At 50.0% G+C, this 4,452-nt stretch overlaps 1 pseudogene; it reads left to right on the top strand.

The window, feature by feature from the left end:
* Nucleotides 1–567: 567 nt before the first annotated feature.
* Nucleotides 568–1,044, top strand: LOC103268943 (annotated as a pseudogene).
* Nucleotides 1,045–4,452: the final 3,408 nt, after the last annotated feature.

Below are 4,452 nucleotides of genomic sequence, written 5' to 3'. Positions count from 1 at the left end.
AGGATTCTGGAGCCCAGCAGGTCGAGGCTGCGGTGGCCGGGAGCGGCCACTGCACTCCAGTCTGGGTGACAGAGTGAGACTCTGACTAAAAAATAATAATAATAATAAAATAAAAAAATAAAAACAAAGTTGGGGACTGTGGTTCCAGGTACTTGGGAGGCTAAAGTGGAAGGATCGCCTGAGCCCAGTAGGTCGAGGCTGCAGTGTCTGAGTGTACCATTGCATTCCAGCCTAGGCAACAAAGTGAGATTCTGACTCCAATAAACAAATAGATAGATAAATAAATAAATAAGAAAATAAAGGTGAGAAACCAGTCATTTGCTCTGGTTTCTGTTTGCATCCTCAAGTTTGCCCTATCTATAAATCGACAAGACAGGATTTGGGCTCCGTTTCTCTTGGGGTTCCTTCTGGATTCTGAGGACAGTCGTCATGGAGGATACCCGTCATGGTGTTTGGAGAGATGACTGGGAGATGGAGATCTTGTAGTCTGGTTTCTGCCAGTGAGTTACGAGACTTTAGAATCCAAAGAGTCGAGGCGCTTCAGGATCCGCGGCTTACGGTGCAGACATGGCCAAGTCCAAGAACCATACCACACACAACCAGTCCTGAAAATGGCACAGAAATGGCATCAAGAAACCCCGATCACAAAGATACGAGTTTCTTGAGGGGGTGGACCCCAAGTTCCTGAGGAACATGCGCTTTGCCAAGAAGCACAAGAAAGGCCTGAAGAAGATGCAAGCTAACAACACCAGTGCCATGAGTGCACGTGCTGAGGCTATCAAGGCCCTTGTAAAGCCCAAGGAGGTTAAGCCCAAGATCCCAAAGGGTCCTAGCCACAAGCTTACTCGACTTGCATACATTGCCCACCCCAAGCTTGGGAAGCGTATTCGTGCCCGTATTGCCAAGGGCCGCAGGCTCTGCTGGCCAAAGGCCAAGGATCAAACGAAGGCCCCGGCAGCAGCTTCACCTGAAACTCCAGCTTCAGTTCTAGCTCCTGCTCAGGCTCCCAAAGCTGCCCAGACCCCCACAAAAGCTCCAGAGTAGAGACCTCTGTCTGCCATTGTGTGGACAGAAGGACTGATTTGACCCCCAGGATGTTGTCTGCGTGGGACTGGTGTCCTCCTGTGCTATTTGTACAAATAAACCTGAGACAGGAAAAAAAAAAAATCCAAAGAGTCTTTAAATATTAGAGTTAGACCTATAGGTCCCCTGTCTTCCAGCCCCGCCTGCACTTGGCTTGGGATTTATTCGTCTTTGTTTTTCCAGCAAGCACCCAGGGCAGCCTGACATGGAGTAAGCTGTCCGTGGATGTGTGTTGATCCAAGTAATATTCAAAGGAAGAACTGAAGCCCAGAGAGGCTCTGAGACCTCCTAAGACCACACAGCTGGCTGGGAGGGGAGCCAGGAAGAGCACAGGCCTCTCCAGATGAGTTCAGGAAACCCTTGGTGTGGTTTCTGAGCCAGCAGCATCTGCCGTGGCTGGACGCCTATTAGAGACAGACATAGTGAATCAGAATCTGCATTTTTAACAAGATAACCTAGGTGATGTTTGTGCATCTTTTTTTTTTTTTGTAGAGACTTGGCCTCAATATGCTGCCTAAGCTAGTCTTAGACTCCTGGGCTCAAGCAACCCTCCTGCCTTGGCCTCCCAAAATGCTGGGATGACAGGTGTAAGCCACCACGCCCAACCATGTGTTCTCAAGTGTAAGAAGTGTTACTCAAGTCATACCACTTTTCCCAAACTGTTCATTCCCTACGAAAGCTATTCATGCTCTAGTCCGGGGTGAGGAGGACAGGAGGCAGAATGCCGAGGCTGGCCGAGCTGGCCCGCTGAAGACTTAAGGAAATCCAGTGAATATTGACTGAGGCTCTGCTCTGCCCTTGCCTGGTAGCCAGTGTCCTCGCTTCTATCCCTGGAGGTATGAGCAGCCCCTTCCCCCTGCACCTCAGAGATCAAGCAACCATTTCACCTTGTTGTCCCCGGCTGGGCCTGCACTTCCTGCTTCAGTACAGGAGAAGAAATTCCAGTGAAAACAGGCACACCCTGGGAGTTAAATCTAATTCTTCACACCCGAGAAAAACAGGATCAGAATCAATTTCATCAGCGTCTGCAAACGAGGTCTGTTCGTTTGTATTGCTTGGATTCTGCAGGAGTGTTTGCATTCATGTTGTGTTCCTGGTTTGTGATAGAACCACAATTTGTAAAATTGGTTTCTAATCAATAGCTCTACAGTCATTTTTCTAAGACTATCCGTCATCCGAGCTTGCAAATAAAAGCTCTGTTCTGCAGATCCCGTTTTTTTCCTGGCGATGAGCAGTGTGGATGTGTGGTTTTGAGACCAGGAAAAGACACAGAGGCACAAAAAGATTGCAGGTCTCCCAGACGTTCACCGAGCATTGATTGTGAAAAGAAGCAAGGCGGCCAGGTGACTTTTGGGCGAGGTCAGGAGCCAGGAGAGCTGAAGTGGACAAGGAAAAGTGAGGTCTTGGGCCCAGCTGCAGGATGGTGTCATCTGCCCAGAAGGCTAATGACAAGGCCAGAGGAGAGCAGCTTGTTTCATGTATCAGGTGGCCATGGTGGCTGGGAGCCATTGCATCTCAGGCCACGTCATGTCATGCAAAACCATAATGATCATTTGAAAAATGAAGAAACCGATCCCTTAGGGTGTCCCCTCAGTGCCAAATATCTGGACTATCTGATTTTCATGTTTACTAAATGGTCAGACTCAGCCAGACAAAGCAAAGGAGTTCTTGAATAGAACCAAGACGCTCTGGCAAGTCCTGAGTTCTCACCACGCGACAGACATCAGGCCAACTGTTCCACATAAAAAAGCATACTTAATCTTTATAACAGGCCAGGCTCGGTGGCTCAGCCTGTAATCCCAGCACTTTGGGAGGCCGAGGCGAGTGGATTGCCTGAGCCCGCGGGTTCGAGACCCACTTGGGCAACTTGAAGAGACCTCATCTCTACAATAAAGCAAAAACTAGCCGGGCATGGTAGCGCATGCTTGTAGTTCCAGCTACTTGGAAGGCTGAGGCGGAAGAATCACCAGAGCCTAGCAGGGCAAGGCTGCAGTGGCTGGGAACATGCCACTGCCCTCCAGTCTGGGCGACAGAGTGAGATTTCAACTCAAATTAAAAAAATCTTTATAACATCCAACCAACAGGGATGGAGTGTGGGCCCCATATTTGTTTGCTAAAGCTGCCATGACATAGTACCATAGACCAGGTTGATGGCTTAAAGAACAGAAATTCATTGTCTCACAAATCTGGAGGTTAGGAGTCCAAGATCAAGGTGTCGGCAGGTGGGCTTCTTCTGAGACCTCTCTCTGTGCCTTGTAGATGGCCGCCGTCTCTGTTTTCCATAGTTGTCCCCCTGTGTGTGTCTGTCCTAATCTTTTCTTTTCTTTTTTTTTTTGAGTTGGAGTCTCACTCTGTCGCCCAGACTGGAGTTCAGTGGCCGCTCCCGGCCACCGCGGCCTCGACCTGCTGGGCTCTGGCGATCCTTCCGCCTCAGCCTTCCAAGTAGCCGGAATTACAGGCATGTGCTACCATGCCCAGTTGATTTTTTGACTTTATTGCAGAGATGAGGTCTCGCTGCCCAGGTGGATCTCAAACCCGCGGGCTTAGGCAATCCACTCACCTCAGCCTCCCAAAGGCGCGGGATTACAGGCTGAGCCACAGAGCCTGGCTCTAATCTTTTCTTATAAGGACATCAGTCTGATTGGATTTGGGCCACCCTAATGACCTGATTTTAACTCAGTTACCTCTTTAAAGATCCTATTTCCAAATACAGAACAGTCACATTCTGAGGTGCTGGGGGTGAGCAATTGTCCCAGAACAGTCCATTTTACAGATAAGGAAACTGAGACACAAAGAGATGAAGTGAGGTGTTCAAGGTGTCACAGGTGGAAAGAGCTCAACTCCCAGCCCACCTCGCAGGAGAGCAGAGGGCTACCTTCAAGGCCGTGGGTCGCTGGCACATGGAAAGTTGCAGTGGGCAGGTCCCCTTCCCCTCCCCACCGACCTCTTCAGGGTGGGGCTCCTCGGCCCCCAAGTCAGGTCCCTAGTTCCTGCCCTGCCTGTTCCTAGGGCTGGCACACTAAAGGGGCTGGGGAAAGGGCTTCCTAAACTGTGAAGTACCGTCCCCTTGTACGACAGCCTTGGCAATGGGTACAGCAAGGCTTTATGTCAACGTCAGCACCTGCGTCTCTGTGTCAGCCCTCTGTGGCGAGGGATGGCGAGGAAACCATCCACTCAACAGGCACCCACAGGCCCCTCCTCCAGGCATCTGCCAGAGCCTGCCCCTTCCTGCCTCAGTTTCCCTGTTGTACAATCATGAGTACACCTTAACTGAGTACCTGTTGGAGACTTAACAATGACTGAATGTTTTATTGTTCTCGGAGGCTCTGTATGAGACAAAGCAACGTAAAGAGAAAATATAATCATGTA

This window comes from Carlito syrichta, unplaced genomic scaffold (genome assembly GCF_000164805.1).
Source record: "Carlito syrichta isolate Samal-C Ts95f unplaced genomic scaffold, Tarsius_syrichta-2.0.1 Scaffold105236, whole genome shotgun sequence".
In the NCBI taxonomy this organism is placed as follows: Eukaryota; Metazoa; Chordata; class Mammalia; order Primates; family Tarsiidae; genus Carlito; species Carlito syrichta.
The sequence above is the reverse complement of the archived record's forward strand: the minus strand, read 5'-3'. Positions and strand labels throughout refer to the sequence as shown.